Below are 13,885 nucleotides of genomic sequence, written 5' to 3' on the forward strand. Positions count from 1 at the left end.
AGAGTTCAAATGAGGTCGGTTATGGCGCCCAAGAACAGATACAAACTCAACACTTGTTTGCTTTGATGCTGATGCAATCTTCGCCAGGTCACCTAGTGGTGATCTGTCAATACTGTTACCTGCCCCACCCACTATAACCACGGTGTCTTCCTTAGTGAAAACTTTGCAAAGTGACCCTAAATCCTCTGTCACCTGCTCCAGACCAGCACTAGGTTTAAAAAAATTGGTGACCTGGTATTCTGATCCTAGTTCATCTTGAAAAAGTTGGCCAACACCTCTTCGATGGGAACTACCTAACAACAACACTTTCTTTCTCTTTACTGATTTCCCTACATTCTTACTTTTCAATTTGCTGCTGAAAGTTTGTTGTGCCCTGTCTACACCTGCAAATGCTTGAGGCTCACCAGCTTCTAACTGAAGCAACAGGTCAAATCTATTTTCCACATTCACCATAAAGCTGTCAGACCAAGATCTAGGCCTGTTCCTCCTGTTGCCACTTCCCACCTCTCTTTACCCTTCTCCCTCCTTAACCTGTCAAGATCTCCCCTGGCCTTGTCTAACTCAGCCTGAAGGGCGGCAATTTTCTCCTCCTGTTCTATTATCTTCCTATCTCTACTACAAATCCTACAAAACCACTGATGAGTCTCATTTACTTCCCCTATTCCCACGCCACTACAGTCACCCACATGGAAAAAACTACAGCGCCCATCACACCAAAGCCCCGACCTAACAATTCTACGGCAAGTCAAGCACTTTTCACTCATGATAAACGTAATAGTTTATTGAGAATAAGTCAGTTAAATTACAGATAAACACGAAAATATGGTTACACAAATTTGGCCTATACGCAACTGTGTGTAAACAAAAACAAAAGTGCAAAGTTTCTGAAACAACAACTTAAACTTTACGCTACTTTCCGGAAATACTAGTTAAATAATGAAGAGGTACGATAAGTTAAATTGCTGGAGAGAGCAAGGAACAACTAAACTAAATTCTATAGATTTGCTGCAGCAGAACGTAAACAGAAAATACGACTGTACGGTCTTTTCGCGTTTTCTGCTATATTACGTAAAGAAAAATGAAACCTTTAATGGTACACTTAAGCGGCACAATGATACACCTATTTACCACGTAATCAGTACTAATCTATATGTTTTATAATCTAAAATGACTTATCTTTACGAGAACACCGAAACTCGCGCTAGTCGCCTGGCTGCGGGGCTGACTTCCCTAAATCGCTTCACGCAGATGCTAGGACAGTTCTTTTGAAAAGGCACGGCCAACTTCCTTCAGCAACGGGACCAATGACCTCACTGTTTGGTCCCCTTCCCCAAATTAACCAACAAACGACTTTAATTTTTTTCCTAGCAGATATGCAGCTCTGATTCCAAGAATGTTAGAACGACCTCCGTGGTAGGTTCTTTCTTCCGCGTTGATTGACTTTGACCACAGCAGCAGATGACTGTAGAGTTTAGTAGTTCGTGTCATGCGTTCGTACGGTATTGTGTTGTATTTTCTGTGTAATATGTAAGTGATTTGATGGTGGAGACAGGAAATCACGGAAAGACACATATTGAGTGTGGTACTAAGTCCATACTTAATTTTTATTATCATTACAGCTAACTGCCTCGATTGAAGTAGTTTGCCAATGCCTTGTAATGATGCTATAGCAACTGTTGGTACAATTATTATATTAGTTCAATTTCATTTATTGGGCACATTTGAACGATAAGTTTGTTTCACATTTAATTATTGTATCATCTTTGGCGCTTGTGGTTATGGTTTGAGATAGCCTTAGAATTTCGTAAGTAATTGTTTCAGGTTATGTGTATCAGAACCAAACACTTGTTATTTTCAGTGAGCTTGTGTTTCCGCATTGCGAGCAGGAGGTGACTAGTGTTTAAACAAACATATTAGCGCACATTACGTACCTGTGCTGTTCGGCAATTCCGAAAAATACCAAATCGACGTGTGGGTATGTAATGTGCTTGCTGTTTTCGTTCTGTCCGATAAAATTGATAAATGTTTCCCGTGATTTAGCAAAAGAACCGCCAGAAATTTTGATGTGTTGTCTGTAATTACCGGAAAAGTGTGTATATGCTGTGGTGGTTAGAGAAAGTGAAGATCAACGTGAAATACTTTGTGATTGACGAAAAAAGGCCCTCATGAAGTTCACACACACGCTGCATTCATATTGTTATATTTACTTGCGTTGTGCATGCGAAGTTCGGTAACAATATTCGTGGAGGAAGGAATAGGGACAGTAAGAGTTTACTGTAATCTGATCTGTAGTTAGTCCGGGTTGTAGCGCAAACAGTTGTACTGCCGATACATCAGATTCGTTAGCACACGTTAATACAGAGTATCAGGGATTGGTTATGTTGGTATGAAAGAGAATGCTGTAGAGGGAATTCATTCTGTTGCGTTTTCCATGGATTTTCAATGTGCCTATGTGCTCCATAATTTAGTAAATAGTGTTAACTGCTGTTTGTAGTAATGTGCACATTTCAATCTATGGAAGGATATGGGAAATGTAATAGACTCTGTAAGGCCTAATTGGTATGTGTAATTGCCACCGACGAAAGCATCCCAAAACCACAGAACATTGTCATGAGACGCTTATGAGAAAGTAAATTCACTAAGTCTTGTTAGAGGAATTTAATCGTTAAATCTTGACAGTCAAGAATCATTTAGTTTTCTATGCAACGTGCAGGCAGCAGTGTGTGGTTTTTAGTGACTGGGTAACTATTGCAGCATTGCTCTACATTGAGTTGATAATGTTGAATATAGATGATTGTATAAGGAAACAGTTGTTAAAAATACATACTAAACTGACTGAAAAAAAGAAAGTTCTGTCTGTATGGGTGGATTTTCATGTTCTGCTTTTCTCAATACCATGAGCAAATATAGGTTTATAGATTGATTGAAAATGCAGCCAGTATGATTGAGAAATAATTGTTTTCTGTTCTTGCATACGTTGCTAAGAACATAATTATAAACCTCTTACATTATTCTATATATTAAGGAAATTGCAGGATACATTGACAGGCTTCGATATAGCTCGAGACTCATTTTCATCTTTTATTCTTCATGCGTAAAATTGTGTACTGTAAATAGATTTGTCTGGTAAACTCACTTTATCTTAGTTGCTTCACATGACAGTTAGAAATTTATGTGGAAAAAGAAAGATAAGTCAGCTACCATATTCAGAATAAGACTGATTACCACAAGCAAATGCAACTAAGTAACAGCAGTAACTGAAAGTCATTTGTTTCCATTGTGTGGGGGTTTTTGTTTTCTGTCAAACTGAGTTTTGTTTTCCATTAATGACAGTGAGGCTTCAGAGTCCTCATAACCAGCAAGTTGTCAATCAGTTCATTTTGTCAGGTTCTTTGTCCCTCAGCCATTTGTAAATTTTTCATATGCATCGACTTATTTGCTGCAGCCAGAAAATACTGCCTGTGCATTACGTCGAATAATGACACTGTAAACATATCACTTTTGCTTTCTTGTTTTTCAGTGGCTTAGGAGGGCAATCATGGACTGCAAGGGAACTAGTTGGGTGAAAAAAGAGAAGAATGAAATATATGCTGAATCAGAATCCTTGGTAAATAGCTTCTTGTGTTTTTTACCATTGTTCCATTAATTTCTTTGTGCAATGTGGTGTGTAAACAAGCAGATTACATGTCCTGTTTGTCACATGAAAAATTTGGTATTGGCTGTTGGTTTTGCTTCTTGACCAAACGAAGTTGACTGTTGGCTGTGCAACATATTTGCAATGGATTGGTGTCTTGTAGTATATGATGCTGCTCTCTAATATTTAATATGTTTCAAAATTTCTGCAGCTTATTGTTAGTGTGATGTTGGCATCCCAGTAGTCAATGATCACATGTTTGCTGTCTACTAGGAAATTGTCAAATGTTCTTGAGTTGTGACATTAGCAATCACTTGTTACAAATTAATTTCCTGCTTTGAGATTTAGTTCGGTGTGTTGTTAATGTCTGGATTTGTTCCTTTTTTAGAAAGAGGTGTTATTAATGGATATGATAAAGTAATATATGAGTGGACTCCACTTGCTACAGTGCAGATGATTTAGTTCAGTTCATTTTGTCAGGTTCTTTGTCCCTGTTTGTAGTAATGTGCACATTTCAATCTATGGAAGGATATGGGAAATGTAATCGACTCTGTAAGGCCTAATGGGTACAATGTGGTTGCAAAGAATATACTAAGGGTCACTCTGAGGCCTGCACAGCCTAAAATTTCCTTTAGAGTGTTTTCCCAGAGACAGATCTCCCATGCCTTGTCTTGTCAGTCACAAATACAGAAGTGTCCAATTCCACCCATCTACTTTGATCCATGACGTCACAATTATGGCAGAAGCAACCATACACTAAGACTCCAATATGGCGCCTGTGATGTCATTACGTAAACATGACCACTAACATGAAAATACAATTAAAAACCAAAACACACACACACACACACACACACACACACACACACACACACACACACACCCTCCCAGTGCACTGTGCACTTATTTTCTCTTTCTCAGTTTCTCTCCTCCCCTTCCCCTACCACAGTACAGCTTCCCAAAACTGCCGTTAGCAACCCATACTGTCTCTGCCACATCCTTGCGTGGTGTCACAGAAAACACATTATCTTCCCCTCACCCCTCCTCCCACCTTTACATTGCTATCCCTCTCTCCTTGCCCCGTGCCGCCTCATACCTCACAACCCACCCTAACAGATTCCTCATGCCAAAAGCAGATGGTCATGTCTCAGTTCTTGTAGACAGTGGCTCTGTGTGTGTGTGTTTTTTCTATTTCAGAAGAAGGGCTTTGTCCGGAATCTCAATTTTTAACACTCTTTCATTTTACATGTCTGTGAGTCAGTATAGAAAGTAAACGTGCCAATTTCATGTTGATGGGAAAGTGAACTGGGACAAAAAAGTCTGTGGAATATGCTAGGCAGAACATATAGTGCTGCCTGTATTTGTTTACCAGGCTTAGAATACTAACAGTTTTTGATATCTCTATGACTCTGTTGTTGGCATCAGGAAGAATGGTAAGGAATGTGTTGCCAGAATGCAGTTTACAAACAAGATACTGTAAGTAATGCAAACATCCACATCCCAAGGCATGGGCCAGCAAGAACAGGAAACTCTCACAAAGTGAATGACCTCAAAAGTTTTATTTATTATTCCCTCCCTGTTTCATCCACATCATTTTAAAATTTCAAAATAAAACTGTGTGATTAGCTAATAGAAAATCCATATTACAATTAGCTGTATGGTGTGGGTATTGTTGATTTCAATATTAAAGATTCTGGTGGTACCCACTGATTTCACTACACAATTGTTTTTTTATATGATGAAGCGCTTTTTGTATGAAATAGTTACCGATAAGTAAATAAAGATTATGGGAGTAGGAAATATGATTCAAAGTAGCAGCACAGGAAAATGAAGTGCAAGATGCGAATAAATTTTCAAATTTCTTGTCACTGATCATTCATATAACTTTCAGATCATTACCATTGAAATGCGCCTTACTGTCACTGAGAAGGCCACTCTGAAAAGAATGAGTCATTTATTCTTTGGAAGTGTCATAGACTTAAAATATGTGATAATTTTTTGTAATATATCTAAAATTGTCTTCTTAAAAGAACTCCTGGCAGATTTTTTAAATGGATGAGCAAGTGAACCAACAGGTAATTCTAGAATTTGTGACTGTATGAAATTAAGCAGTGTTATGTTATGGCGCAATTTTGGTGAACATAATATAGATTGACTTGATGCACTTGCCCATGCTAGACTACCCTCCACAAACCTCTTAATCTCTGATGACTGTCACCTCCTACATCCATTTGAACTTGCTTCTTGTCTTCAAGCCATAGTGTCCCTCTACACTTCTTACCCTCACATATCCCTCCATTACCAACTTGACTAACCCTAAAAGCCTCAGAATTTGTGCTATTAACAGGTTCCTTGTGTTAGTGAAATTGGTCCCTATGTTCCTCCCTCATTTGTTGTTTCATCTACCCATCAAATCTTCAGCATTCTTCTGTAGCACATTTCAGATGCTTCGATTCTCATCTTGTCTGAATTGCCTATCATTTATGTTTGACTTCCATACAGGGCTGCAGTGCAAATATCTTCAGAAAAGACTTCCTAACAGTTAAATTTATATTAGATGTGAACAGTCCTCTTTATTAGGCACATGTTCATTGATATTGCTAGTCTTCACTTAATTTCTTTCTTACTTCGGCGATTGTCAGTTACTTTGATGCCCAAATAGCAAAAGGTGTCTACTACTTTTACTGTCTCATTTTCTAGTCGAAACTCAACATTACCTGATCTATTTCAGCTAGATTCCATTGTTTTTATTGATGTTTGTCACAGAATCATCCTTTAGTGACAATATCCAATTTTACTCTTCAGAGTTTTCCTCCCACACATCCCTTCATAGACAGTTTCAAGATGCCTGTTTTGTTTGATAGAATTACATAGTCATTGGTAAACACACAGTTTGCTTTACTTTCTTCCTGATTTCCTTCGTGTCTTCATCGTACAGAGCACATATAAGATGTGGGCTACAAGCCTGTCTCATTTCCTATTCAATGCTTCCCTTTCATGTCTGTAAAGTCTTACAACTGGTGTCTGGTTTCTGTGAAAGTTGCAAACAAACTTTTGCTTCCTGTCTATTTATTCTGCTGCTGCCCAAATTCCAAAGGGTACAGTCAACTCCACATTCTCAAAAGCATTTCAGTAAATCTGCAAAAGCTGTAAACACAATTTTGTTTTCATTTAACTCATCTTCTAAGGTAAGCCATAGTATCAGTATTGCCTTGTGTTACATGTTTCTGGTTCCCAAAGTGATCTTATGTAAAGTTAACCCTCTAATAGCTTTTCCATTCTTACAAGCATGTCATATTAATCTGATAATATTCACACCTGTTAGTACCTGCCTTTCTTCAAATTTGAATTATTACATTCTAGTTGATGTATGACTGGACTTCAACTATCTCATATCTTGCACAAAAGTGGAATAATTTTGTCATGGATGGCTTTCCCATGTATCGCAATAATTCTGAGGGAATGTCATCAACTGCAATGGCCTTGTTACTACTTCGCTCTTTCTGTGCTGTATCAAATTCTGGTCATGTTATGATATTTCCAGTCATGTCTGCAACTACTTCCTTTTCCCATTTTGGAGCAAGTTTGTTCCCCTTTGCCGTACAATCATTCTTGTTTAGCCATATTGCATCTTCTGTCAACATCATTCAGTAATGTCTGTATTCCCTTTTGTCTGCTTAAATAGCTACATGTTTGTATTTTCTCTTCGCATAAATTAAATTCAGTCTCTCATGAGTTGTGAAGGTGTTCCTACTAGGCCATACTTTTTACCTATGTTTCCTCCTGCCTTCACTGTTTCATCTCAAAGCTGCCTATTCATCACCCAGTGTATACGTACCCTCTATTTATCACTTTTTGCCTAATGCTCATTTTCAAACCATCAATGAGTTTTGGTTCATTCAAGTTTATCCAAATCCCATGTACTTAAATTCTACTTTTACCATTTCTTCAAAATTACTCTGCAGTTAATAAAAACAACTCTAGCCGAGTCCACATCTATCACTGGAAATGTTTTGTAGTTGACAATCCTGTTTCGAAATCTTTGTTTTTGACATTACATAATCTGTTTGAAACCTTTTGGTTTCTCCATGTTATTCCACATACACAAGCTTATTTCATGATACTTGAAAAAAGTGTTTGCAGTGACTAATTCATGCAATGTGCAAAATTCTACCAGGTGGCTTCCCCCTTTGTCATTTGTGCCATTGGATGTTCTCTTAACTATTTTGCATCCTGTTCCTACTACTGAATTTCATTACCTTGTAGAATTGGTTTTCATCTTCCTTAGATATTGAATAATTACTCATCAAACTTTTTCCTATTCCATTATTCTGCTGGTCTGGTTGCCATAAAAATTTCTACCATTGTTGTATTTTCTTCATGCCTACTTCAGCTATGGTAATTCAGTGACATTGCTGTTGATAATAGCTTACTTGTGTTCCTATTTTCTTGCTCATTACTAGGGCTTTCTGTGCCTGATACCTATTTGATTTTTTGTTGATACTCTTGTACTGATCTGACCAGAAGTCCTGTCCTTTCTGCCACTGCACTTCAGGTCGTACTACAACTGAATACAACCTATCCATTTTTGCTATTTAAAGTCTCTAACCTTCCTAGGCTGCTGTTGTTGTTGTTGTTGTTTGTGTGTGTGTGGGGGGGGGCAGGGAGGGGGGTGTTGAGGTTCTCGGGCGCTAAACAGTATGGTCATCAGCGCCTAACTGGTTTCGTGCCTCTCTCCCTACTACCCTATCCTGTGCAAGTTTCGTCATCTCAAAGTATGTACTGCAGTCTACATCCTTCTGAATCTGCATAGTGTATTCATCTCTTGGTCTTCCTCTTTGATTTTTACCCTCCACGCTGCCCTCCTATACTACATTGGGGATCCATTGATGCCTCAGAACATGTCCTACCAACCGACTTCTAGTCAAGTTGTGCCACAAATTCATGATCTCCCTGATTCTATTCAGTATCTCCTCAGATGGTAGAGCACTTGCCCGCAAAAGGCAAAGGACCCGAGTTCGAGTCTCGGTCGGGCACACAGTTTTGATCTGCCAGGAAGTTTCAAGTCCTCATTAGTTACATGATCTACCCATCTAATCTTACCCATCTAATCTTCAGCATTCTTCTGTAGCACCACATTTCAAAAGCTTCTGTTTCCTTACACACACACACACACACACACACACACACACACACACACACACACACACACACACACACACACACACACACACGTACGTGCAGAGAGCTGAGACCACACTGCCAAGCTGTGGTCTCTGCTCTCTGAGACTTCGATCATGCGAGTGTGAGAGGGTGCATGTGTCTACTGCTGACAAAGGCCTTAATTGTGTGAATCTTTTTTATTGTGCCTATCACGACTCAGCATCTCCGCTATATGGTGAGTAGCAACTTTCCTTCTCTGGTATTGTTACATTCCATCCTGGGTTTTCCATTGTTTGATGTTTGCTTCTATTCTATTCTTGTTTAAACTGTTCATCATCTGTGTCGTCCACTTCCATACAAGACTACACTCCATACAAATACTTTCAGAAAAGACTTCCTGACACTTAAATCTATACTTGATGTTAACAAATTTGTCTTCTCGAGAAAAGCTTTACTTGCCGTTGCCACCCTACATTTTATAATCCTGTCTACTTTGACCATCATCAGTTATTTTGCTCCCCAAATAGGAAAACTCGTGTACTACTTTGTGTCTCATTTTCTAATCTAAATCCCTCAGCATCACTGATTTAACTCGACTACATTCCATTATCTTCATTTCACTTTTGTTTATGTTCATCTTCTATTCTCCTTTCAAGACACTGTCTCTGACAAAATTACAATGTCATCGGCGAACCTCAAAGTTTTTATTTCTTCTCCATGGATTTTAATTTCTGCTTCAAATTTTTCTTTTGTTTTCTGAACTGCTTGCTCAGTATACAGATTCAATACCACCAGGGATAGGCTACAACCCTGTCTCACTCCCTTCCCAACCGCTCTTTCCCTTTCATGCCCCTTGACTCTTATAACTGCCATCAGGTTAGTGTACAAATTGTAAATAGCCTTTTGTCCCCTGGGTTTGACCTCTGCAACCTTCATAATTTGAGAGAGAGTATTATAGTAAACATTATCCAAAGGTTTCCCTAAGTCTACAAATGCTAGAAATATAGGTTTGCCTTTCCTTAATCTGTGTTCTAAGACAAGTTGTAGGGTCGGTATTGCCTTATGTTTTCAAACATTTCTATGGAATCCAAACTGGTATTTCCCAGAGTCAGCTTCTACTAGCTTTTCTATTCATCTGTAATGTATTCATGTTTGTATTTTGCAGCCATGACTTACCAAACTGATAGTTTGGTAATTTTCATGTTTAGTTTGGTAATTTTCACGTCTGTCAACACCTTCTTTCTTTGGGATTGGAATTATTATATTCTTCTTGAGGTCTGAGGGTATTTCACCTATCTCCTACATCCTACTCACCACGTGGTAGAGTTCTGTCAGGTCTGGCTCTTCGAAGGCTATCAGTAGTTCTAATGGAATCATGGCTTTATCAAACTTGTCACACAGTATCATTTCTCCCATTTCATCTTCATCTACATCATGTTCTATTTCCATATATTGCCCTCCAGTACATCGCCCTTCTATAGACACTCTATATAATCCTTCCACATTTCTGCTTTCTCTTGTTTGCTTAGAACTGGTTTTCTGTCTGAGCTCTTGATATTCATCCAAGTGCTTCTCTTTTCTCTAAAGGTCTCTCTAATTTTCCTGTAGGCAGTATCTATCTTACCACCTAGTGATATATACTTACCCTACTAAGGCATGTAATACTCCACACTCAGACATATAGAGTGCCTGTCCTGCTTTTCCTGATAACATCCTCCTGAGTAGACTCTGCCTGGAGATCTGAATGGGGGATTATTTTACCTCCAGAATATTTTGCCTAAGATAATTTTGTACAGTAGAGCTGCATGCTCTTGAGAAGAAAAAAACAAACACAGGTGCAGTTTACCTTTGCTTTCATCCATTTGCAGTATTGGCACAGGAAGTTGGTTAATGCTACAAGGCCAGGTCAGTTGATCATCCAGACCATTGCTCCTGCAACTGCTGAAACGGCTTTTGCCTCTCTTGAGGAACCATGTGTTAGCTTGATTTCTCCTCAGATAATACGTATTCGTGTTTGCACTTAACAGTTTTCAGTATCGTTCACATGCCAGCAACCCTACCTTGGCAGTGTCCATGGTTCATTTGGGGTGGGGACTGTGCACTATTGTTTAAAGTGCTGTCTTGGAGCAGAAGAAATAGTTTTAGCATGTATATTTGTAGAATTACTTAGTTATCTGTATGAACATAAATAACAATTCTGTGATACTGTATTGGTACACATATAAACAAACAGATGAAAACTGTTGCTATGTCTTAGATATGAGGCTGTAACTCCTGGTTTCAGGATCAGTTACTTTAACAATTACCCTAACCAAGCATGCCTCCAGGGCTGCCAAGGGGATGTCACTTGTGTGTCCTCATAGATTTTCATCTTAGGTTCAGGATTTTAAGGTCAGTGACCAGCCAATAATTTTGTAAAGCAGTATGTCACAGATCTCCATAGAAGTAGAAACAAAAAATACTTTTGGCAGTTAGGTGATTAGTGAGTGCTGGTAAGTATAAAAAATTTATTATACAGTTGTTTGTAGATGAGTGCATAGGATTACAATATAATAATCATAAAATTGGTGGTTCAGATAACACTGATTGCTACCAGTTCTTTTAGTTTTATTTACATTCCATATGTAAAACAAATGGTAATTTTAATTCATGCTGAACCATACTTTATTAAATAGTTATTTTTAATTATAAGTTACATAAAAGGGAAGTATTGTTGAAAAATTACAATTTGGTACAAAAATGAAGAGCATCAAATTGAAAAGAAAGAAATCTCGCAGAAATGTATCAAAATTTTTGTTTTAATATGTCGAATGTTGAAAAAATGTAATCTTTACTAAACCATTACAATTAAGTATTTGTTAAATTTGTGAGTTGTTAGTAGACATGGAAGTTTTCAAAAATTAGTAGTACTTACTAGAAGATTCAAACCAGCAGCTTTTTCATTAAGGTACTTTTGTGCTATAGTCTCAATTACCAGCAATTGTGTTAATAATTAGGAAATATTTTGTAGTTGACAGCACTCAGAAATCTTCTGATCTTCAATGTCAAATTTTTGTAGTTGTTTGGTAACTGTGTAGTGCTGGTTTAGGTAATTGATGCTTCAGCACTAAACTCCAAATATTCTAAATCTGAAGGAAATTAAAGAGGATGATCTGAAAGATACCGTTTTCAGTCAAGTTCTTATTGTTGCAGGGATGTGCCCGTAATGATTAAGGTGATAGCCCATAAAATGCAAGAAATCCTGGTTTAACTCATCAGTGCAGCCAAAATAAATTTTTACGTCTGCTGTTACATAGATGATTCTCTAATATTAGGCAGTCATTGGATCAAATTGTGAATGTTTCAGCTTAAATCATCTGGTATTCAAAATTGTATTGGCTGACTGCATTGCAGCAGAATTGTGAGTGAATAGATCAATTGATTTTACTTGATCAATGACTGTAGGATCCATTTTTATTCTTGCAGAGGAACTGCTTTCTTTCTAAAATCATATAGGAGAACAAAATTATCTGCTGTTCAGGTCTTTAGCTCCAAACAGGTTTCCTGTGCCTCTTCTTACAAACTGAAATGACCTATGCATTTTTATATTCCCATGAAAAGCCAGTGTTCCATAAAGTAACACTTCAATTGCCAGAGGTTGTTCTGCAAGATCCACTTGTCTTATTTAATCTGATGGCTGCCACTTCAGGTCTAGTGGTCTACTGTGTAGAAAAAGTTTGGTTTTTCCTTCTCCCTCCTGTCCCCACCTTAGTCAATTATGTATCTGTCATTTTAGTATCCATTTTGCAGCCAAAAATGTGAAATGCATTTTTATGTTCTTTAGTGGAGAATCTTTGTAAGGCAAAGCATTGTAATTGACTTTTGTGTTACTGTCTTCTGTTTTGCTACCATGTGCATCATTGTCAACTTGCCTTTGTAGAGTTGTCTTTGATCCATTTTCTAACATTTTTGTTCAGAAGTTCTGGGGTTTTCATTTTTTGTTTCATGTTTTGCAAGATATGATCTTGCTTATAAATTAATGGAAGGCTTCTTATATAGGCTGTCTTGGTGGTTCTCAAATGTTCAACTTTTGGTTGGCCATGGGGATTCAGGGGATTTAGCTTCATTTGTATTTGCTGTACAGATATCTCCTGTCATGTAACTATGTAATGTTGTTAACATTTGCAGGTCCTCACTGTATTCCACAACATTCCCCATGCTGGGTGTATTGGCTGTCAAATCATGTTTGATCACCTTACCAGGTTTGTTAGGCAGAAGTATGTTCCTATCTTTCGGAATTTGTTTTTAACAGTAGCAATCTGTGATGCTTCAGTAGTCCAGTGCTCATGTTCCAATCTCTGTATTTAGAGAATTTATTATTTTGGGCATGTTTATTGCTAACAGAATAAATATTTTCCTGTTGTGTGTGTTTTCTAAACAGTTACACAGGCTAAGTTTTGGAAAACATGTTTTGTAGATTTTCACAGGAATTTTTGTTCTCACAGCTGTGCTAATGTCACAGGATGTGATTTTGAGATGAATGAGTTCAGATTGTCCTCTGGAAATTTAGATCTATGTTTTCCATGGATTCTCTAAATTTCTTCAAGGAAATGGATGGACAGCTCCTGATAAAATGGCATGGCTCATTTTGCGTATATTTGCTCAACCTCATGTCATGTTGTACTTTATTGATGTAATTTTCCTCACATCTTTCTCCCCCATCTGAAGGCATGCATCTTCAGTTATGTAGCTGACAAGTATATATATCCCTTCACTGCAGTATGATAGAGAAATTCGATTTGTATACAATGTTTACCAGAGTATATCTTAAGCATTAATGTGCTATGATGGGTGGATGTTGGAACTCAAATGGTTTTTTTTCCACATCACATTTCACACTTTAAAATTATTTTTTCCTCACACTTGATTCTTATCTGCATGCAGATTTCAAATTTCAGTAACATGCAGTGAGATAAATGCAGATTTATCTCATTGTACAGTACTGATTTTTCAAGATAATAAATGTATTACTGCCTGTGTTCTGTGGTGCATCTTTCTAATGGGTGCTCTGTATGGAATATCAGATTTTGTAGCTAATCATTTCTATTT

At 37.7% G+C, this 13,885-nt stretch overlaps 1 long non-coding RNA gene across 1 annotated transcript; it reads left to right on the forward strand.

Moving 5' to 3' along the window:
- The first annotated feature begins 1,453 nt into the window (after positions 1-1,453).
- LOC124553571 lies at positions 1,454-13,012 on the forward strand. Its single transcript, XR_006968062.1, has 3 exons — positions 1,454-1,582; positions 3,521-3,607; positions 12,965-13,012. It is a non-coding gene; the product is annotated as an uncharacterized LOC124553571 (long non-coding RNA).
- The last annotated feature ends 873 nt before the right edge of the window (positions 13,013-13,885 follow it).

This window comes from Schistocerca americana, chromosome 11, assembly GCF_021461395.2.
Source record: "Schistocerca americana isolate TAMUIC-IGC-003095 chromosome 11, iqSchAmer2.1, whole genome shotgun sequence".
NCBI lineage: Eukaryota > Metazoa > Arthropoda > Insecta > Orthoptera > Acrididae > Schistocerca > Schistocerca americana.